The sequence below is a fragment of the Colobus angolensis genome, unplaced genomic scaffold (assembly GCF_000951035.1).
Source record: "Colobus angolensis palliatus isolate OR3802 unplaced genomic scaffold, Cang.pa_1.0 Scaffold85, whole genome shotgun sequence".
Taxonomy (NCBI): Eukaryota; Metazoa; Chordata; class Mammalia; order Primates; family Cercopithecidae; genus Colobus; species Colobus angolensis.
In genome coordinates this window covers 759,995-783,551 of record NW_012122376.1, presented here as the reverse complement: position 1 = coordinate 783,551, position 23,557 = coordinate 759,995, and the positions used below count along the sequence as shown (strand labels likewise).

At 45.8% G+C, this 23,557-nt stretch overlaps 1 protein-coding gene across 2 annotated transcripts in view; it reads left to right on the top strand.

Moving 5' to 3' along the window:
- PTPRE (protein tyrosine phosphatase, receptor type, E) overlaps nucleotides 1–23,557 on the top strand; it is a 120,037-nt gene that overhangs the window by 18,787 nt on the left and 77,693 nt on the right. Inside the window, exon 1 of one of the 2 annotated variants that reach the window (XM_011930173.1) lies at nucleotides 3,855–3,964. The exons of the other annotated variant lie outside the window; for it this stretch is intronic. The gene's annotated coding sequence lies outside the window, so the exon portion shown is untranslated. Of the gene's footprint in view, nucleotides 1–3,854; nucleotides 3,965–23,557 lie in introns of those variants that run through there. 2 annotated transcript variants of the gene reach the window in all.

The following is a 23,557-nucleotide window of genomic DNA, read 5'->3' as shown; positions in this document are numbered from 1 at the left end:
TAACTATATGAAATCTGCAATCCCTTATTGCCTCAGAATCCTATACAAGGGGAGTTGGCTGGTCGATACTGGTTCGAATGCTTATTAAACGTGGCTTTCCTCAACAGCATTGGAGCTGCGTGCTTTATCGAATGCAAGTGTGCCTACTATGCTAGAATGAAATATTTGAGTGTCAGATCCCACAGCTACAGCTCCTTTTGAAATACAAGGCTCAGATTACGATTTGTTACAAGCGTGTGACTTTTGCATCCCTTGTCTCTCCACTCAGTATTGGCCCCTCCGCACCCCGTTTTGCCTTCTGCCACTTCCAAAATTTCATATTTTTCCCGGCAAGTTGATCTGCTCCCCGTCAGTGAGTCAGCAGCTCCTGCAGCTGAGTGATCCTGTGACAGGTGCTTCCAGGGCTCCTCCACCTCCCGGCATTTGTCTCAAACCCGGCAAGAGATTCAGAAGTGGGTGCCCTGCCCAAGGGTCACTGAGTATGTGTCCAGGTGCTGACTTCCTTTCCTCTGTGCATCCACCATGGGTAGTTGGCAGCCAAAGCAGCTTCAGGGGGCACCTCCCTTTTCCTGATCTCATCCTTTGCCTCCATTTCTTTCTTTCTTTTCTTTTTTTTTTTTTTTTTAAGACGGAGTTTCACTCTTGTTACCCAGGCTGGAGGGCTGGAGTGCGATGGCATGATCTTGGCTCACTACAATCTCTGCCTCCCGGGTTCAAGCGATTCTCCTGCCTCAGCCTCCCGAGTAGCTGGGATTACAGGCAAGCACCACCACGTCCAACTAATTTTGTATTTTTAGTAGAGACAGGGTTTCTCCATGTTGGTCAGGCTGGTCTCAAACTCCCGACCTCAGATGATCCGCCCGCCTCAGCCTCCCAAAGTGCTAGGATTACAGGCATGAGCCACCGCACCCGGCCCTGCCTCCATTTCAGTAGGAAAGTAAAGCTCTGCTTCAGGAAGATCCTGAGTTCCTAGATTAAGGGTACTTCTGATTCCAGAAATCTTTCTCTGGACACGAGGAAAGGGTTTTGAAGCCTGGGTCTCCTATCTGTGCTGCCTTGTCTGCTGCGTTCATTTGGGACCTGCCCACCGGGCCACTGATACAGTTCGGCTCTGTGTCCCCACCCGAATCTCATCTTGAATTGTACTCCCCTCATTCCCACGTGTTGTGGGAGGGACCTGGTGGGAGATAATTGAATCATAGGGGCGGTTTCCCCCATACTGTTCTCCTGGTGGTAAATAAGTCTCCCGAGATCTGATGGTTTTTTACGGGGTTTCCACTTTCACTTCCTCCTCATTCTCTTCTCTTGTCTGCACCATGTGAGACGTGCCTTTCACCTTCAGCCGTGATTGTGAGGCCTCCCCAGCCATGTGGAACTGTCAGTCCAATAGGCCTCTTTCTTTTGTAAATTGCCCAGTCTTGGGTATGTCTTTATCAGCGTCATGAAAACGGACTATTACAGCCGCCAAGGTAGAATACCAGACTGATCTATTAGCCCGTCGCACTTTCACTGCTAAGCATTTGAGACTTGTATAGAACATCAGGATATCTATTAATGGAAGGGAACTTAAATTTCTCACTTGTGGGATTCAGAGAGGTGCTTTTGAGTCAGTTAGAACCAAAAGGGTAGTCCACCTTGGGCAGGGTGGATAAGCCCCCTAAGGCTGGAGATGGCGCCACAGCCACCACCCACACTGGCCAGCTGACTGCAGAGGAGCCTAGTCACACGTGCTGGATGAACACATCAGCCTGTGCGAGTCTTTATTTCTCTCATCTATCCATCACTTCCTAGGATGTGATGTGACATTTAAGTGAGATGATCCAAGGCAGGCATTTAATAAAAGCTAGCTATGGACTGGGCGTGGTGGCTTACGCCTGTAATCCCAGCACTTTGGGAGGCCAAGGCAGGTGGATCATTTGAGATGAGGAGTTCAAGACCAGCCTGGCCAACATGGTGAAACCCTGTCTCTACTAAAAATACAAAAATTAGCGGGGTGGTAGTGGCACGTGCTTGTAATCCCAGCTACTTGGGAGGCTGAGGCAGGAGTATCGCTTGAGCCTGGGAGGTGGAGGTTGCAGTGAGCCAAGATTGCGCCACTGCATTCCAGCCTGAGTGACAGCGTGACATCCTGTCTCAAAAAATAAAAATACATAAAAGCTAACTAACTGTGGTTATCACTGCTACTCTTATTATGATCGTCATCACAGAATCATGGCAACTGTTTCCAAATTTAAGGAAGATATTGAACTGGATTGTAACATATATGCTGGTACCATAGTGAGTATCAAAAGGAGTTCCCTTTACTAGCAGTAATCTACTTTTTCACTTTAAAAAACTATATTAATATTTGACATTTAGGCCGGGCGCAGTGGCTCCCACCTGTCATCCCAGCACTTTGGGAGGCCAGGGAGTTCAAGACCAGCCTGGCCAACATGGTGAAACCTTGTATCTAGTAAAAATACAAAAATCAGCTGAACGTGGTGGCAGGCACCTGCTACTTGAGAGGCTGAGGCATGAGAATTGCTTAAACTTGGGAGGTGTAGGTTGCAGTGAGCCAAGATCACACCACTGCACTCCAGCCTGGGTGAAAGAGCAAGACTTGTCTCAAAATAAATAAATAAATAAATAAATAAATAAATAAATAAATAAATAAATAAATAAATAAATAAAATAACATCCAAAAAAATGAGTCAAGTCTTTTTTCCTGTTAAGCTGGATTAGGAGGGGGTCTCTTGAGTAGAGTCACCCGTTCCCATGTTTTCCTTTCTTTTTTCTTTGTCTTTAACAATAGGTTTGTGAAAATAACACCATAGGTCATATCAATGATCAAATATGACCAAAGTTCCTTCAACTGGAGAATGCTTACAACTCTCTGGGTCTCTCGCATGGTATTTAACGCAATGGAATTTCAGAATTGAGAATTTATAAAAGACGTATCATTAAGGTTTAAATATTTTCTCCAGACTCTTTGAGGTCTTATATTGTTATACATAAGGGTATCCACTACAAAGTAAAATTAAATGATTCTGTAACTTGACTTGACGATTTCACTTTGGTTCATGGAAATACCCAAGGAATAAAAGAAAATGAAATTAACATGTGAATATTCAGCAACCGTGAGTTTCAATTTTAAAACGTACTTAGGCTTCCCTTCACTCACTTGCTCTTCTTTAGTAGTCTGTTTCCTCCTCTGTCACTTTTGGGAAGTGTGATTTTTTTCTCTTCTGACTCATTTGTGTTTCTTGATGTTGATTTGAACGGCTACCATGACAGAAAAAAAAATCTGTTATTTTTAAAATAAAGTTCAGGGTCCCGACAGGCAGGGGGACCACTCCAAGCTTGCTTCTGGCTGCATCCGCTGGGGTGATGTTTACAGCAGGGCAGGAGCTATATGCCCTAGGCTGGCCTTCGGAATCCCAGAAAGAAGTGAGAAGCCTGGTGGGCAGAGCACATACAAAATTAAAACTTTCTGAGACATGTGATTCCTGTTTCCCTTCTTCATCACATACTTGGGTTTTTTATTAGCACCAATGGATTCCATGGGTTTCTATCCAAGCCACGGTGACAAATTATTCTCCTGGTGACTGAATTAGAAGTTGACAGTAAGTTGGAAGAATGCCTTTGGATCTGACATGACGAACAGATTAATCCTTCATGTATTTCCATTTCCATTCCTCCCTCCCCCCGGGGAAGTTTCCGCATTCTTTCAAGAAGTGCCTCCTAAAAGAGCCTAGTAGGTAATCCTTTGTCACAGAGCAAAGGCCTGGGCGTTAATCAGTCACAGTTTCCCCTAAGAGGAAATAGGAACACAGATTTCCTATATAAACTCATGTCTCGTCACGGTGTTCACAGCAGACCCAGTTCAGAGTTGGAATTCTTCTAGAAATCCTTTCTCAGCTGGCAGGGAAACATGGATTCTCCAAGGCCAGGATGGTTTCCCAGCGTCTTCCCAGGAGGACAAGAGGTAACGGGGGAACTCAGAGGGGCCCTTCTTGTCTCTTTGGTTTTATGTCATGGTTGCTTCTAATTTAATTTCTAAAGTATCTAAAAATCAGGCTAAAGAATATTACCAGGAAGGCATCGTTAAATGAAGATTTGGCAAGCCTCTTAGTTACCTTTATCCAGCTCTGTGCAGGAAATCTGGGATCTATGCTTCAGGAAACCATTTCCAGTCCACCACGCCTCGGTCAGTAGTGCCCTGGGGATGGCACAGAAGTATTGTCTGTTTGGGCCTGGTGGGTTGTCAGACAGCCAACAATCCAAGGTGAGGTTCACCTTTTTAGAAAAACAGTCCCTAACGATTGCTGGGGACATAGGCCGGCTCGATGACATACGAAAATCCCACCCATTGTAAAGTGGACATTTTCTATCTTTGTAATCAAAACTGCCCTCTTCATTTTTCTTAACAACTAGATTTGTGAAGTGGCATTTTAATTAAAAGTGACACACAGAGCAAGCGTGAGGGACCTGGTCTGCAGGCCGATGAGCTGGTCTTCAAGGAGCTTGTCTTCAGGCTCCTGGGGACACAGGGCTGGTACTCTGTGTGTAAGGGTTTCCTGCCTGTGCAGTTCATGCTGCAGAAACAGATGATATTGTCGGCTGCAGATGTGTGCCAACTGCCTAAGGGGTGGCATCATTCATATTAAGAGAAAGAAGACAAGAAATTTATAAACACTTTTGGGTATGTGAGTTACAGAGAGATTTCTCAGACCCGGCGGTACATCAGGATGAGGTCTGGTGCCAAATGCAAGGGCCATGAGTGGACCAATCCTACCAGATATAGGAACTCACCCTCAACTGCAGCTCCATCCCCTGGGGGTGGCCCCCGTGGATTGAACAACAGGAAAGGAGATCACATTCTGCTCAAAAATGACCATTTGCAGTGACTTTTTTTTTTTTTTTTTGAGACTGAGTCTCCCTCTATCACTCAGGCTGGAGTTCATTGGCACAACCTTCGCTCACTGCAAACTGCCTCCCGGGTTCAAGCGATTCTCCTGCCTCCACCTCCTGAGTAGCTGGGATTACAGGCACCTGCCACCACGCCCAGCTAATTTTTATGTTTTTAGTAGAGATGGATTTTGCCATATTGGCCAGGCTGGTCTCAAACTCCTGACCTCAGGTGATCCGCCCACCTCGGACTCCCAAAGTGCTGGGATTACAGGCGTGAGCCACCATGCCCGGCCTGTGGTGACTTTTTAAAGCTGCTTATACACATGAACATAAAGATGGAAACAACAGACACGGGGAACTCCAAAAGGGAGGAGGGAGGGAGGAGAGCAAGTGTTGAAAAACTATCTATTGGGTACTATGTTCACTACGGGGGCGATGGGTTCAATAGAAGCCCAAAGCCCAGCATTATGCAATGTACCCATGTAACAAACCTGCACACATACTCTGGAATCCACAATAACATTTTTTAAAAACTGCTTATTATGTTGCAGAGTTTGGTAAAAATTATTTAAAATGTTAAGAAAGGAAGGATCTCTGTGGAACTACTGAACAAAAACATGTCATACAATAGATTTTCTGAGTAGCTTTTCTCCTTGTTTTGAATAGAAATAAGCATAAGCAAAAAAACAAAAGCTGGATTTGTGTTTATTTTATGATGAGGGCTGATTCAGTTCTAACAACTTTAAAAAATATGTTGATAGTATTTAACTGAGTTCAAAAAACTCTACCAAGATTCATCTGCTGTCAGAAATGGTGCAGATTTCACGTTCAAGTGCTATAACATATACATATAGATGGCTTCTTAAAGCTATATATATTATATTTTACATATACATATGTATTTAAAGCTATCATGTTACCATGTTGCTGCTGAGAAATGAATTTTTTAAAATATCATGTTTGTGGAAATTATTACTTAGAAAAACAGGATTTGCTCCATTTCCTGTTTTTCCAGAAAACTTACATGTCTTATGCTTAAACAGAAATTGCATTTCTGATAAGGCACATACATAGAGAGTGCTTATTTACAAAGCAAGCTCAAATTCATGATTTCATATGGGTCCCCTAAACACGAGGAGGCAGCCGCCCAGGCGTGCCTTGTCACCTCTCCCTTAAAGAGGGGAAAACAGAGACCCAGGCAGGCTGGATAAGTGAGTTGTAGGACAGTGGAAAGGAAGCGCCAGTCCCCTGCGGTGCTTCCTCAGACAGAAACGGTGCTCCTCTCCAACTGAAAAAACAGTCAGCTCTCATTGCCACCACCAAAGGTGAAGTTCGGGCCTGCCAAAAGAAAAACTTTTCCATTATGAAAAACATGATTTGACAGTTATGCAAGTGACAGAGAACATTAACAAATAAGAGCATATGCTGTGGATTCTGCAAACGGTTTGCTGGTTGATAATTATATTTTGGAACAGTTTTATGATCACTTGAGTTGATCTTGGCCAGAGTTCCCAATTATTTCTGCATGTTATCTGCTGACCAAATGCAGCTTTCTAATCTCTTTTCACACACTTGGCACGTTTCCTTTCCGCACAGCCAATAATTCATTCGTTCGCTCACTGAGGGTTTATCAGGGTTTATCAGGTATCTCTTGCAAGCTCATGATTGTGCAAGATCTTGAAAAATGAAGTGGTTGATTCCAGTTCTAATTTCAGGAAATATTTCTTAGACAGCCAATATTTGAGTCCTTTCTCTACTAAGTGTAAATGTGTGTTTTGCCCAGGAGCCTAGCAAAATGATTGATTAGAAAGATTTTAGTTCTAGAAAGTCAAATTACCCCTGTAATCCCAACACTTTGGGAGGCTGAGGTGGTTGGATCACTTGAGGTCAGGAGTTCAAGACCAGCCTGGCCAGTATAGTGAAACCCCATCTCCAATAAAAATACAAAAATTAGGCAGGCAAGGTGGCACGTGCCTGTAATCGCAGCTACTCAGGAGGTGGAGGCAGGAGAATCACTTGAAGGCGGGAGAATCGCTTAAACCCAGGAGGTGGAGGTTGCAGTGAGCCGAGACTGCACCATTGCACTCCAGCCTGGGCAACGAAGCACGACTGCATCTCAAAAAGAAGAAGAAGAAGAAAGTTGAATTACTTAGACTTGTCACTTCATCACTCTGAGTCACACCTTCTTGGTCTAAAACATGAAGGGCTGGGTGAGAATTGTTTAAAGACATCTTCAAGACCTAGAGTTCTATGTTCTAGGGTGGTGCTGGTCTGGATTTGGAGTTAGCAACAGAAATCCCCAGAAAGTAACTACTGCAGGTGTCAGCCATGACTGGGACCAGCTGCACTCATCCCCTTGTCTTGCGGGATGAGGTCTGCATGTTTTGGGGCGAATGTTTTGTCATCTTCCTATGAGAAAGCAGCACTGGCCTGGGGGTCTTGCTCCTCCTGCCTCCCCCATTTGTTTTTCCTCTCTCACTGCTCTCCAAAAGAAGCGAGAACATTTTTTTAAAACGCATTTTATCAATGGAAAATTTTTATTTGAAATATGGTCATTTCCTTTTTATAATGTTGCTTATATTCAGGAAGGAAAAGCTGAGAATCCGTGGGCTTTGATTTTAAAACTCAAACAGAAGTGTTAGTTAATAAAACAAAGGCATTTTTCCCACTGTTCTGACGGCCGTTCTGGCAAATGGTTCCGGGGGCCGTGGGATGGTTTATGTTACCAGAAGTGATTCACTGGGAAGGTGAACCACTTCTTCTCGTCAGAAACCATGGAAACCCTCCATACCGCTCTGCTGCCCTCTTGGGGAGTTCTCAACAGAAGACACTGGAAAGTGGATGTCACTGGGATGAAGTTAGAAATCCCAAAAGTGCACTATTTGAGCAAGATCGAATTCAAAGGCATCACTGTTTTCAAAACCTGTTTTTGGCTTCCTTCCAATCTGAAGCCAACACCAACATTCTGTTATGCTGTTTCCCGTTGTGGGCGGATTGACTTAATTTTTAATGAGTGATTCACCACTCATGGCTGTATGTTTTCTGCCTGCTGAGCTGAGAATTAAGTCATGTTTCCTTTAAAAAATTCTTTTTGATATCAACTGAGTAATGTGGTTCTCAGTGTTTGAGACAAGGAGACATGTTAATATCACTTAAAAGAAGGCACTTAACCTGACCTAGGTTCTTAAGACACAGCAATCATGACGCCATCATGACTGGAATGCTCTCTAGAAAAGGAGTCTGTCTCATGCAGCTTTCAAAAACATTTCTTTCTATAAGAATATTTTCCAAAGTTGTGCAATTTTTTGAAACATGTTTTGAGGGTAGTACAAATCCAATCCATTTGGGAAGCCACGTGGCAGGTTTCCTAATGGGAAGCCTGGCAATATCATGTGTTTCCCCACAGTGTTCGCAGGGTCTCACCCCTGTCCACTCTGATTACTCCGACTGGCCTCTGTCCATCCAGCAGGGGTCTGGCAATCCTTTCTGATCCATAATCTTTATTAAAATAGCACCAGAGGTACTTGTGGCCACCAGAGCTATTTAGCTCCTGCCTTGGGCCCCACCCCTTACCAAACTGTTCCCTCTCCTGGGTCCCTCAACACCACTCCTTCAGGATGACTCTGAAGCACAGGCCACCCAATCTTTACAGTGAGTCCCTCCTGCCTGGCCTGAGCACAGACCAGTGAGCCCACCGAGTGAGCAGTTGAAGCTCATCCCTGTGTCCAGCACCTCGGGGCCCCCAGGGTCGGATTTTACCCAGTAGAACCCAAGAACCTAGAGGATGGGAAACACAGCCAGCAAGGAGGCGGCAGGAGGGGTGCAAATCAGAGGGGTAAGACAGGGAGGCTGGAGGGGCAGGTGGAGCATTTGGGAGTCAGTCATGGGGAAAACAACATGACCAGAAAAGGAGCAGAGGTGGGGCCTGCGAGGCTCAGGTGCCGAGTGTCTGTGCTAAGCAGCCACGTGGGGGTCAGCAGGTCACCCCTCTTCTAAGGACATCCATCTCCCTAGCTGCCCAGTGGAGCCACCTCTGCAAGGCTCTAGGGTTCTTGCCATCCAGGTTGGGCCCTCAGAAGAAACTGAAAATTTCTAGCACAAAATTCATAGCACACTGAAAATACAAGGGGTGGCAGCTGGGAGTCGCTTTTCTTTGGGGACGATCTGCTCTTATCCCGGCATCTTGGGCCTTGGCTCAGGGCTTCCTGAAGCTGAGCGTCCCTGGAGAGGAGGCCCCCCGTGCAGGGCAGCTGCTCGCCAGTGCTCCTGGGCCTAGGGGCACTCAGGACACACCTGGATACCCGCAGAGCCAGACCGCAGGCCTGGAGCCACTCCTTTTGCTGATGCACCTGCATCAGAAAGCCACACACCTGCTCTAGAAACCTAGGCACCAGGTCTAAAATCCAAATACGGCATCAGGAGCCCAAATACCGGGTTAGAATCCGAGTCCCCAGTCCGAAAACTAAATACCATGCAACAAATCCAAGTACCTCTTCAGAAACCCAAATACGTGGTCAGAAAGCCAAGTACGTGCCCAGGCATTTGTAATAATCGTGTAGGTGGGGGTCTTCATTTTCCTCCAGAACAGGTAGCCCCTTTCTGAAATTTGTCATAAAGCTAAAAATAATAATAATTGTTTTATTTCAGTGAGGCTGTAGTGCATTTTTTAATGTGTCTGCTGTTTGTAACACAGTGTGCCTGGGATATTTGAAAAAGTTTGAGGTTGCCCCTGGGCACAGAATCTAGGGTCCTGATTGAAAATGAGCAGAGGATTGAGGAAATAGACTCACTGAAATTGCGTATTCAGGTCTATGAAAGACAGAGAACTACATCGGGGTGTCACAGCAACCTGGGGGCTCCTTTTCTAAGTTTCTTAAATCCCCAGGAAAGGGTTTTCTTGGAGGATGTGGTTAAAAGGAAATGAACTACTAATCTTGAGAAATGAAAAGTCACGTTCAGAGAATGGCCTGACAGTTCTGACTGATCAGAGAGGGCATGTTTTCTCTAACTTCCATTTTCTACTTTATCCATAATTTATATGATGTGTGACGCATACTTGAAGCTAATGTGTGGTGGGGCCACCGCAGAGGGACAGAAAACAGTTGATGTGGAAGCCATGCCTGACTGTCACAGACGGGGGTGTGGGGGACCAGGGTCTCAGCCTGGAGGGGGCGAGGGAGCCCAGTGTCCTGGGATCCCCAGGGCTTACCCAGCGTGCATTGCGCATCGGGTCTCAGGAACCTGCGTTGCTGACGGATGTGTGAGTGAGTGGACAGGCGTGGAGGACCGGGGAGTAGGGAGAAGACAGTTGTATCTCAGCATTCCTCACAGAGCCTGGGGCAGCACTTAGCACAAACAGGGCTGGCTACTTAAAACCCGGGGTCACTCGTTCAAAAGGCAGGAAAAAAAGCTTTTTCCTTTCTTCGTGTTCTCTCTCTGGACCTTTCATAGTGGGGTGTGTGTGTGTGTGTGTGTGTTACCTTTTATTTAATGTCACATTCCCCCAGGCACTAGGATACTCTCGCTGCCTTCAACTGGGCAGGTAGAGGGCGTCCATGCAGCCCCCATCTTCTGTGTTGAGGAGTGGGGGGAGTCTCAGTTGCTGGCCAGGGCAGGAAGTGGACAGTCAAGAACCCAGCGGAGCGGGGCAGGAGGTGGGCCAGGTGTGAGTTGAGGGGCCATACCCTGGCACATGTCCCATTGCCCCACCAGAATTCCCTCACAAAACACAAGTTCAGAGATAAAATTCTTACGACAGGTGAAGGTAGCAGTTACAGAGAATTAAGCCCCAAGCACGAGGGTCTCTCTTCTGAGTAAGGGCCTGAGCACTGCTCTGCTCTCGCGTCCCCAAAGCCCACCCTGAGTACGAGAAGTGAGGGACAGAGTCCTGCAGCGTCCACCCCGTGGTGACTGGTGAAGGATTTTCTTTTCCAGGGGAGCACAGCCAGAGCTCTCTTCTCTGATTCCATCATTAGTTTCTGGAAAAGCCTTCCCTGCCCACCCCATCTGATGCTACCTCTCTGACTTCCAGCCCCACATTACTTTCTGTACCCCCGTTTTACTTTATATTGTCATTAAAGCACTTACCAGTGTTTGGAACTGTGGTATTTACCCATTCTCTCACCCGCAAGAACACAGGCCCCACAGGATGGGGATCCCATCCCTCTGTCCCCTCACACAAGTGTTGGCAGCACCCCGTGAATTTTAGGTGCATGAATGAATAGTCCTTACATGACTTTATATCCTTTTAGAAGCAAGCTGGATATAAATAAATAAATGAAATCTGGTGGCTCACGCCTGTAATACCAGCAGTTTGGAAGGTCGAGGCAGATGGATCACGAGGTCAGGAGAGAGAGACCATCTTGGCTAACACGGTGAAACCCGTCTCTACTAAAAATACAAAAAAATTAGCCAGGCAAGGTGGTGGGTGCCTGTAGTCTCAGCTACTCAGGAGGCTGAGGCAGGAGAATGGCGTGAACCCGGGAGGTGGAGCTTGCAGTGAGCGGAGATCGCGCCACCGCACTCCAGCCTGGGCGGCAGAGCGAGACTCTGTCTCAAAAAGTAAATAAATAAATAAATAAATAAACTAACACCTCCAAGTGTCTCCCTCAATTTTCAGTTATTTTTCTCTGTCCAACACCAGACTAGCTTCAGTGATTTCTTTCACTGATGTGGCCACATTTGTTTTGTTTTATTTTGTGACCGTGCAGCCTGATGTCACAGGGGCTATTAGTCCTCCTGACTCCCTGCTGGAACACAGGGGAGAGCCTCATTCCAGGTCTGCACTGGCCCCAAACTGGGCCAAGACTGCACATTTCAGTTCACTTTGGGTTTCTGATAGCAGTTCTCTCCCCAATCCCCCATCCCCAGGATTCCTAAGAGCTAAAGGATGTGCCCACCAATCCAAGCCACCTACTAGCATTGAACTTCTGTCTTGAAAGGGATCTGGTTTTGAACCAGTCACTGGGAGATGCGTTCTAAGGTGAGGCCTTCGTGGTCAATAAACCCGTAAGTGTCGCCCACCAAAAAGAGTAAATCTGACCTCAGTCCCGTCCCACGGTGGTGTCTATTCCATCAGGGCAGAGGGGCAGCAGCTGGCAAGAGAGGCTCAACCCCCACCACTCCTGAGAGCCAGGAGGCCCCAGCATTCAAACTCAGACTTCACAGATCCGCACATCTTTGTTCTCAGAGAGGAGAACCCAAAGTGTGTCTCCCAGTGAGTTCTGAGGATGAGGGAATTATGAACAGCACCATGTCTGCTTGTGAGATAAGCCGACCCACCTGGTTCCTCATAGTGGGAGGTGGCTCAAGGGTCAAGTGGCCCATTCTGTCTGGTCCTCTTGGTTTTCTTCCATCCGCTTCCCTGGAGATGGTTATGTGCTTTGCTTCTTACTAACAGTAACATATCCAGAAGCCAAGGCAAGCTAGGAGGAGGAGTGAGATCTGGATCTGCGGATCCAGAATAGCAAAATTACCCAGCTGAGGCTTAGCTGACTGTCCAGACCCTGACGGTGGGGTTTAGAATTGGACAGCATCCAAGCCGTTCTGTGATTTCATCAGCACCATCATGCAATAAGCTGTTGTAAACACCTAGATGAAAACCTGTTTTCCAACGATGCTGCAACATTTGATTAATTCTTCAGGATGGGATAGCAAGATGGCTAAAGCAAGCATTGCTTGCAGTCATGATGAATTTGCTGAGTCTCAGAGGAAAATTGCCAGGCCACAAACTAATCATTCTTAGGTGCCTCATTTACCATTCTGTCCATGTTTATACCAACTCTACACGAGCGTGCACACGCACACACACACACGCACGCGAAATATTCCAGACCACCTTGAGCTAAATGAATTTGACCTCTATTTATAAAATGTGCATTAGCGTGAAATGGAGGGGGGCTTTCTTTAAGGGTTCAGCAAGCCATCTAGCCCACATGCTCCTGTCTTAGATGCCAGCCTTGGTCTTAAAGAGCCTGGTTTCTAAGGGAAAATTCATGTCATGGACATCTTGTTGCCAGGAATCAGTGTGATTCACTTTTCATTTCAGGATGATGTTGAGTCTCCTGTGTTATTCCCAGTGTGGACGTGGAGCAGTGACTGATGTATAATTATTTGGAAGGGAGAGGGCTTCTCTAAGAAGGACATACAATGTCGGAAGCTTCCGTTGCTTGGCAACACGTAACTTTACCTATGTTTCACCAAAGGCAGTTTAAAGGGCTAAAGATGCCCATTCATGCAACAGTAGATTATAAGGAAGATCTCAAAACCTGCCCCGTCAAAATCACTCTTTCCACCATAGAAATAAACACCGAAGAGAGGGTTTGGGACGTGTGGGTGTTGGCTTGTTGCACACCAGTGAGGAGGGTGGGAAAGAAGGCAGTGGTGCCCCCATTTTTCTGGAATCGTACTATATACATGCCCTGTTAAAGTTGATTCGAATCACTCATTCCTTACAATAAAACCTCCAACCTGAGACTCCCCTTCAGAATATATGCCCCTGCAGCTTCCCCCGTTTTTATGACTGTGGGACCTTGCTGGAACCCGTGCCAGTCCCTTCCCATCCAGCTAGTATGCCTTCCAGCATTCAGCTTCAGCCCCCAACCTTGTTTCATGTCAGCAACTGAGCTCATGAAAACTCTTCTTTCCAGTGAAGGAGGAGGCTGAGAGGTGCACCAATGGCTAGATCCAGGCACACACAGGCTCCAAGTTTACAGAAACAGGGCCGTCATGTCCCGGCTGTTGGGAGTTCCTGTGAATGCTACAACCCTCATTTCTTTTTGAAGTGGGTGTTGTGAGAAGCATGTCTGTTCATTGTGGCAGCCTGAGTTTTGGAGGCCCCCACAACATTCTTTCCTATGTGGAAAGAGTTTTCTTTTTAATTCAGAAACAACAAAACTTCTCAGCCTCAAACCAGGCCAAGCTTATAGTGTCATGGCAAAAAAAAAAAAAAAAAAAAAAAAAAAAAAGGAAAAAGAAGAAATTAAAACAGGCAAAGCAAAAAGCAAATAGAAAAAAAAAGAACACAGTGCAACAGTCAAAATCAGGTTAACTTAACGAATTTGGGCCGAACTTAGATTTAACATTTCCTTGAAGTTTGGCTTCCATAAACCACCTGTCTGTTTCAAACAGCAGCCTCTGAAGTACAATCCAGCTTATTTCTCCCTTTTGATCAATGCTTTTCCCAGGAATCAAACCCAGCTCTTAAGAGCACTTGTAATGAAAGCTGAAGACAGCTGACCACTGGCCCTGAACACCCAGGTACACTCTGAGTTTGCCCACAAGGAAAAGTTACGGAGTCCACATGCTCCAAAGGGGACTCCATGTTCAAGGTCATCTCCCAAGTTCCTCTGCTGCTGCTGGCTGTGAGGCATTGATATCCCCCCAACAACCTGGACTCAGGGGCTGCAGCCTCAGAGGACTAGCACTGTGGAGTTCAAGTTCAGTTCAGCACTTGAATAGTACATCCTTCAGGAAACCAGGGTGCTGAAGACTGACAAGCAGAATCAATAACATTCATGTATATTTTAAAGCCAGAGTTCACAAATTAGAGACCATAGGAATTAGTATAAGGACATGTACATGTATTTGTGGCTATGTGTACTAGTTACAAATAAGAGACAAGAAAGGAGATATACAAATGGGGGAACCAAGCGTATTCAAAACTGAATATGGCAAAAGTTCAAATGAATGTGACCTAACAACAAAAAATATATAGTTTCTCATTTCTAGGCATATAACTTCTGCTTTTTCTAAACCATTTCTCAAGTTATTGATAATAATATAAATTCTGTCCTTAAATTGCTTAATGAAGAAGAGTAAATTAATGTATTTTAAGATGATCTTTCTGGGTTTTTGTTTGTTTGTTTGTTTTTGAGACAGAGTCTCGCTCTGTCGCCCAGGCTGGAGTGCAGTGGCCGGATCTCGGCTCACTGCAAGCTCCACCTCCCAGGTTCAGGCCATTCTCCTGCCTCAGCCTCCCGAGTAGCTGGGACTACAGGCGCCCGCCACCTCGCCCAGCTAGTTTTTTTGTATTTTTTAGTAGAGATGGGGTTTCACCGTGTTAGCCAGGCTGGTCTCGATCTCCTAACCTCGTGATCCACCCGTCTCGGCCTCTCAAAGTGCTGGGATTACAGGCTTGAGCCACCGCGCCCGGCCCCGATCTTTCTGTTTTTAAGTCCCGCTGCTTCCGTCACATTTACAGTGGCACACACGGACACTTCCATCTGTCCCCATTCGTCATCACTGTGAGATGAAGCTGAGAGTTCGATTCACTAAGTTTTATATAGCCAGTACCATGTGAAACACACGATTTGATTTAAGTGTGTGGTGTGACTGCAATGGGAAGCAGCTGAACACACAGCAGCAATACTGCAACATCACCATGACAACCAGTGGAAATAATGGCCCCCTTTGGGAATAAAAGAGATCTCAAATCCTGTTGCAGAGTCAGTAGCACTGGCTGTCTGCAGTAGAGATGGTTTTCGATGATTGTTTCAGAAATTCCTTATCAACAGAAAATGAATGAGAAGGGGAGTTTTCAGAAGATAAATGGATTTGCAGACAACTAATGCGATCATCAAAATCACCAAGGAAAGCAAAGCAGCGATTGGGGAAGCTGAGGCTGAAGTAGCAAGGGCATTCCCCGCAGGCTGCTATTCCAGTCACTGTGAAAGCCTGGTCACTGTCTTTGCCATGCAGAACACATCTCTGGGAACGCTGTCGATCTGTGCCTCCATCTTTTAAAGCTTTCCATTTCTGTCTGGATTTTGTCTTTATGGGAGGCAGGAATAATAGTGAATTGAATGAAATGGAGTATATAAATGTCTAGCACAGTCCTTGGCACATAGAAAGTGCTCTATAATCAGCACTTCGCATCAAATTCTGGGGACAAATGAAAGTGAGTGCCTGGCACTGCACATAGGAAGTGTAATTGTCTTTTAAAGGAAAAGACGTGGCAGCAGACCATCCTCCCGACATGACGTGCTGCGTTGATGCGTTTACGTCCCTGTTCCTTCTGAAAGACTCAAAATTGTGTTGGAGCTACTGGTGCACATTTGTAAGACCTGCACTAGTGACCACGCCACTGGGAAGGGCCCTTCTTTATGAAGTCGCCATATTCCCGGGGAGACTGGTCAACCCATAGAATGTGAAATAAAGAAGCTATGTGAAAAAAAATTCCCCTTTGTCACAGAGAAAGAGAACTTGGTGAGACTGGGCAGCTGCAGGAGCCTCAGTTTTTCAGATAACAGAACAGAGTAAAACTTGAGGGTACATTTCCCTTTTTGTTTTAGGAAGTGCTGTAGAAGGGGGCAAAGAGATCTTTGATATGAGAAGGTACTTCTTCAAAGCAGCATCGTGCCTGAAATAGCATTGTTCTCTACGCTAAGAGAGGGGGAAATGGGAATTTGCTGTTCAACGGGTTTAAAGTTTCAGTACCAGAGATGAACAAGTCTGAGAGCTCTGCTGTGCCACATCATGCCTCTAGTCACCGAGACTGCGTTGCACACTTTTTTGTTAAAAGGGTAAATCTCATGTCAAATGTTGTTACAACAATTAGAAAACAAAACAAAACAAAACAAAAAACCCTAGACCGTATTTGCGGAAAGGCACTAACCGTACATGTGCTCAGGAGCTCTTTTATGTCTTCTTCACTCCATGCTGTAGTTCAATTTAGTTTTGCTTTGCAAGGATCCTCGGAAAGTGTATCATCAGCAATGACTTTTATTTTAAAACTACATGTGAACCACAGGGGGAAATCATGATCGACGCTGCTCATTGTCCTTCCTCCCTGTGGGCTGTGAATCCAACTCATCCTGGGAGCGGGGTGCTTTCGCCGTCTGTTCCTCTCTGAGCTCAGTGCACAGAAGCATTCTGCTTACCCAGCTGGGACTGCCGACTGCACCATGGAGCACGCGGGTTGCCCGGCTCTCAGCAGCTACGCTGGATTGTGTGCCACCTTTCTTACTGACTGATTATGAACTTAAAAAAAAAATCACTCTGCTGCAGTGAATTATACATTTATTTTTAAGCATTTATTTCAACTCGAGATGAGCGGTCTCTCCTGTAAATTTCTCCCTGCTGGATCTTTGCTCTGGTTTGTGATGACATAGTGTGAGTGCCGGCAGCCGCGAGCTTCAGAAGAAAAATTACAAAGGGAATACCCAGTAAATAATGTATTGCCTTCTGCATCAGTAGCCTGCTTGGGAATGTTCAGATTATCAGCCCAGGAGACTCCAGTGCTGTGGACATGGATCTGACCGAGTTGGTCACCTAGGGGCTACTGAGAACGCGGGGCTCTGTAAGTATCCATGGATGCGCAGCGCAGACGCGGAAAGGGATTCCCAGAACGTTCCTTCTGTTGCTGGTTTAGATTGTGAGGAAAAAAATGCATTTTCTGTGAGTCTTTAATTTAATATTAAGTGTTGCTACTGGTTGACGATTTAGGAATGTCACAGCAGTTTTATTCCTTGTCAACTCTGTGCTTGAGCCTCTCTCCCGGTTTCTAAAATGTAACATCCATTAGTTGGTGGGGTAACAGTTTGGATCAAATGATTTTCTGCCTGTTTTATGTCTTCTACTTCATTCAATTGATACTTAATGTATAAGTAATCTCTCTTTCACCTAAAATAAAAGAGCTAAATTTTCTTTAAGCAAACAGAACACCCTTAGAATTTTGGACCCACACCCTTCAACTAACATGAAAATGTTAAGAGACATTTTGGGAAATATTTTACATGGAAGCTGACTAACCAAGGATTTGAAATGTCACAACACAAAATTGGAGGGGAGATTTTCTCTAGCTGCGTTTCTTTTCTCCCTCTCTTTTTTTAGAAGCATACTGCTTATAGTTTAAGACCATATCCTGTTGAATGAATAGCCTACGTTCTCAGAAACTGTATATTTGATAAATGCTCAAATTGTTTTTAAATTGCTAGTGCTCCCATGTGGGTAAGCTCAGATATATTATGGCTCACCTATGAATTGGTTTTGATACTTATGATGAGAACAGACTTCCTGCTGAGAATAAATATTAGATTTCATTCGATGTGGTGCTTCGTTTAAATCAGTTTATCCCCGAACCTGGTTTTTTTTTTTTTTTTTTTTTTTTTCCTGCAAAGTGAAGAAGGCCCTACAAGCTCTTGCACTGCACTCAGAGGAAAAGTCATCCCTGGCACCGTAAGAATTCCACCAAGCCTCACTCACTTGGGCAACTGCCCAGAAATGCTCAGCGGTGTTCAGACACCTCATGTCTCAGTAGGTGACCGTGCCCACTGACAGGAAGCTACCACTCCAGGACCATGCCCTCTCCGTTCACAGTCATGCCCTCTCCATTCACAGTCATGCATCTGAACTCTGCAGGTACCATCATGAGAGACTACTTTCAACATTTGCTGTATTTTGTTCACACTAAGAGAGAATATTTGACTTTCGTATTAAAGAAGCTAGGCTAAAACAACTAATCATGTTTTACCTATACTGTGAAAGGGCTTCCATCCATTTATCTAATCAACTTATGTTCCATCCCAGTTACTCTGTGTGCAGAGAGATCAGATTGTGTGTATGCGTGTGTGTGTGTGGTGTGTGTGTGTGTGTGTGCGTGTCTGTACTATGTATGGGACATCACACGGAAACCAGGGAAGGAATGCATTTATAGAAGTGGAAAGTTCTCAGGAAGTCTTCAGCTTGGGATCTGCTTTCACACCGAGCACTTGGTGTCAGTGTGCTGGAGAAAGACTGATAGTAAGTGAAGTGTGGGCACGACTAGAGTGCCGGAACTTTCCTTGCATAGTATTTTATCCCAGTCATGCACTGGGGGATTCTGGACATTTTGTCAGACCCCCATTTTGATGGAGATTTAAATCCTTCCACTCCCGGAATTGCTTCTTCGCGCCTGTTCAGTGCTGCTGTGCGGTTCAGTGGCCCACCCTCATGTTCAAGAGTGCCTCTTACTTCAAAACCCCAGGCAGACCCCCATCCCAGTGCATAGGTAGGGGCTGCCAGGTGCTCAGGTCCCCTGTCCCCAGAGGAAACTCCTCAGAGAGGCCAATTAAGGACTATGCCCTCCCTTTTCTGACATAGGGGTCTCCCACGGGATGATGACATGTTCTGGGAGATAAAATGGGAAAGTTCTTAGTATTAGGAACACAGGATGCAGTGAAAACCAGCCACGCATTAGGTGGGCAAATGTAAGAGCGCACGCTGTAATCTGGAGTAAGGGGCACTGGAAACGTCACCGGGGCCCCACAGGTTGACAAGGCTGTGGGCGCACCTGCTTTCTCCTCTCTCCCATCCCTCATCAGTAAACACCATGACCCTCAGGACCCCTGGCAGCAGCAGGGGAGGTGGCAGTGTTCCCTCTCACCTGATCTTTGCAGGCTGGAGGGCTGTCTTGCTGGCTTTGCTTGTACTTGGTAGAGCACAGCTACTGCCTCGGGAGCAAAGACCCAGGCTGTGCCAAGGCAGGACTGTGAGTCCCAGTCATGGGGACCCCCGGGGCAGCCACGGTCTCATCCATCACCCCCTCTGACAGCCAGAGCCTACGTGTCTGTGGAGGGAAGAGCAAAGCTGTCAGCATGAGTATGTGCGTGTTCAGCTGACTGTGGACTGCTCCTGCCTGTTTATTTCTGCTGTGACTTCAGGGTGCTGAGGGCATCGAGGGGGAACAAGGCCATCAGGAGGAAGTGGGCGAGGACAAAATTGTTTCCAGGGAGTTTGTACAAAGGTGGTCACTTGCAGGGGAGCTGCCTAGGGAGGGGGCAGGTAAGACACTGCTGTTCAGGAGGAAGTCAGTAGCGAGGAGCACCCTCTATCTAATTCCAGGGGCCCTACCAATCAGAACAGCTGCCAAGGAAGGAAGATGCAACAGTGTGTAGGTTGGTAGGAAAAGTCAGTGATATCAGAAGGATGGATACAGGGAGGGCCAGGGCCTGCTCCTGGCTGCTGGAGCCCTGCGTGACACATGGCGCACGCTCAGGCAGCCATGTCTGAATGGCTGAAAATGATCCGATGAATGACACAATACCAATTGGCTTTGCAGTGTTTGGGAGTCAGTCATGCGTCTTTTTTTTTTTTTTTTTTTGAGACAGGGTCTTGCTATGTCACCCAGGCTGGAGTACAGTGGTGCGATCACAGCTCGTGACCTCCTGGGCTTAAGCAATCTTCCCACCTCAGCCTCTCAAGTAGCTGGGACCACAGGCATACACCACTGTACTGGACTAATTATTTTTAGTTTTTGTAAAGATGGGGGTCTCACTTTTTCACCCAGGCTAGTCTTGAACTCCTGGCTCAAGTGATCCTCCTGCCTTGGCTTCCCAAGGTGCTGGGATTACAGGCATGAGCCACCGTGCCCAGCCTGGGAGTCATATGTCCTATGGATGCTGGGTTTTTTGCCTCTGCAGATGTGCATGCACAGATAGACCATGTACAGTCTTGAAGAGCAGAGTGGACTGTGGCTCAGACACCAGGTTCAAATCCTGGCTTGTCACTTCCTTCCTGACTTCAGGAGGTAACTTGACTGCTGTAAGGTAGTACCTTCCTCGTTGGTGATGAGAGACATAGCTGAGATGATTCTTGTAAACCACTCAGCACATGCCTGCACGTGAGTGAGCCCTGTAGAGTGTAGCTGCTGCTGTTGTGGCTGTTTCCTTCTCTGTGTTCTCCTAATCACACTGGGTGGTTGTCATTTTTGGGAAAAGAGACGTTAAAAAATGTTTTCCAATACATTAAAAATATTAACACTGTTGATTCTTTTAGAATCATGCTGTGTAACTCTTACTTTAAAACTATACTCTGTTACATTCATCCTGTAATAGTGTTTAACAAAAAGGAAAAAGAAAAAAAAAACAGAAAGTAGCATAATAATATCCGTGAGCAGTTTTTAAGTGTGAAATAATCCTGAATAGCTAGAAAATTCAGAGGACATTTCGCCTTATGCGTCTGTGGCAGTTCATGCGCGGACATCAGGCTCTGGAGTTCTGCCAGCATTTTAAAATTAGAACTAAAGAAATGGGCCCCAACTTAATTAGTATAAATGTTGCCGTGCAACTTCTAATAATGAGTGTAATTTGCAATACATGCTCACCATGTAATTTAGCACAATGGGAACCCGCAGACTGTAGGACTAGTGTTTACTCAAGAGAAATGATTAATACAGAAAGGAACAAAGTTTAGCAACTGGAAGCCTTTGCAGGGGCCCCATGGATGCTTGTTGGGATTCTCCCATTTATATCACCCCATTGGCAACACCCCACCGATTCCCACCCCAGAGCGTCTGCCAGGACCACAGAGAGGAAGCTGTGTCATCTACTTAGTTGTACAACAATCTACACATGAGTGGGTGCCTCAGTTTCCTTCTCCGTAAAATGAGGGTGATAATGGTCCTAACATCTTATTGTTGGGGGGATTAAATGGGTCAATGATGTAAAGCACTTAGGAAAGGGCAGAGTGTGCTGCGCACGACAAATGTCATGTGTTAATAACAATGATACTACGCTTATGACCATCTTTGCAAGTGTGATCCTCCATGGGGATCTTGGATGCCAGACTGAGGAGGGTGCCCTTCATCCCAAAGCACAATACATGTTGGTCCTGGGGTGATTTGTCTTCATTGAGGTAAAATTCACATAACATAAAAGTCGCCGTTACGAAGTGTACAGTCTAGAGCATTATGTACATTCACAGTGTTGGGCAGCCATCACCTCTACTTAGGTACAACACATTTTCATCATCCAAAATGAAACCTGAACCCACTAAGCAATCAGTCTCCATTTCCCCCTTCTCCCATGCTGGCAACCACCAATCAGTTGTCCATCCATATTGATTTACATATTCTGGATATTTTCCATCACCATCCAGTATGAGACCTTTTGTATCTGGCTTCTTTCATATACCAACGTGTTTTGAAGTTCACCTGTTCTGTAGCATGTATCGATATTTCATTCCTTTTTAGGCTGAATCTTATCTCATTGAGTTACTATGTTTTGTTTACACATTCATCAGTGGATGAGCTTAGGTTGGTTTCTGCCTTTTGACTGTGATGAATTATGTGCTATTACGATAGTCATGGATGAGTTTTTCTTTAAACACATTTTCAGTTCTTTTGGATATATACCTAGGAGTGGAATTTAAACATTAGTCTATGGTTAAATTTTGAGGAACCACTAAATCTTTCCATAGTGGCTGCACCATTTTAATTCTTACCAGCAATGTCTGGGGGTTCTAATTCTTCTGCATCCGTGCCAACACTGGTTTTCCTTTTATTTTTTTCTAAATTATAGCCATCCTAAGAGGTGTGAAGTGGTATGTGATTATGGTTTGGGTTTGCGTTTCCTTAATGAATAGTGATGGCAGGCATCTTTTCATGAACTTTCTGGCTGTTTGAATGACTTCTTTGGAGAAGCATCTATTCAATCCTCGGCCTGTTTTTTGGGTTGTCTTTTTGTTGTTGAGTTGAAAGAGTATTTTATGTATTCTGGCTACTACGTCCTTACCAGATAAATCATTTGAAACTACGTTTTCCGTTCTGTAGGTCATCTTTTCACTTTACTGTGTCTTCTGATGCACAAAAGTCCTGAGATGATTCTAGACAGAGACTGAGCATAACAGTGAAAAACATTGCATTATAAAGTGAGAGACTCCTTCCTCTCTTCGTTCTCTTCCAACCTTCCTTATACCCAGAAAGAAAGTCTCAGCTTGGTGGTGGTGTGGCCTTGACACCCGTCTAATCCTTGCTTATCTACCTTTTTAACAAAGAGAGAACAGGCTCTAACCCAAGAGCCTTACACAGGGCCAGCCAGGAAATTCATAGCCTGTCTTCCCCATCTTCACTGGTGATACTCAGCCTCCTATTTATACTAATGACAAAGAGTTTTAACATAATGGATTTGATGTTTTAAAAAATGGGTGAGTGATATGATAAGGCTTGTGAAGGTGCTAAGAGAATAGCAGAACTGCTGGTGGACGCCTCTGGGCGTCCCTGAGTAGGTGACAGATGGGGGGTGCCCAAGGACCCTCCGTCTGGTGATCGGAAGTGGGGCAGATGGAGGACGCTGGGCAGGCCGGCCATGAGCCAGCCGCTGGGAAGCCATTACTGACTCCTCAGTATGTCCCAGGAGTCTTCCTGGACACCGTTCTCCATTCTTTCTCCCTTAATCCTCTCAACTGCCCAGCAAGGTGAGGAAGGCCTTGAGCTTCAGGGCTGAAGAGAGAGAAGGGAAAGGTGTGAAGGTTGGCTGAGAGGAATGTGGCAGGACTTGGTGAGGAATGGATGTGGGGGAAGGAGTGTCTAGAAGGATCTGGAAGGATCCATGGCCAGTGAAGGGAAAGATGGACAGACACGGAACTAGAAGCAGCATTTGAGAAGCCTCTTCACGTTTTTCATAGCTTGGCCTGTTTGAGTTTCCTGCGACTGCTGTAGAAAATTACCAGAAATTGGCCAGGCTGGGTGGCTCACGCCTGTAATCCCAGCACTTTGGAAGGCTGAGGTGGGTGGATCACGAGGTCAGGAGATGAAGACCATCCTGGCTAACATGGTGAAATCCCGTTTCTACTAAAAATACAAAAACAAAATTACCTGGGTGTGGTGGTGGGTGCCTGTAGTCCCAGCTACTTAGGAGGCTGAGGCAGAATGGTATGATCCCAGGAGGGGGAGCTTGCAGTGAGCCGAGAT